Genomic DNA, 253 nt, shown 5'->3' on the forward strand with positions numbered 1-253 from the left:
GGTTTGGGGTCTGGCACAGTCAGGACTCAGCCCCCTCGGCTTAACCCCGGCACTCGTTTGGGGTTGGGGTCACTGCCCGGCCCCTGCGCAGCGATCCTACAGAGCTGCTGCTGGGGAAAGGGGTCTCTCCTGAAGCTTCCCAAATCCTAGTTTGGGGTCTAAACATGGGGAGGGGCTGGCTGGGAGGTGCCGGGTGCCCACCCCAGCCCTGTGGCCCCGCAGGGCCCCGCAGCTTCACCGGGGAGGACTGCGC

The sequence above is a fragment of the Corvus brachyrhynchos genome, unplaced genomic scaffold, assembly GCF_000691975.1.
Source record: "Corvus brachyrhynchos isolate BGI_N302 unplaced genomic scaffold, ASM69197v1 scaffold212, whole genome shotgun sequence".
Lineage (NCBI taxonomy): Eukaryota > Metazoa > Chordata > Aves > Passeriformes > Corvidae > Corvus > Corvus brachyrhynchos.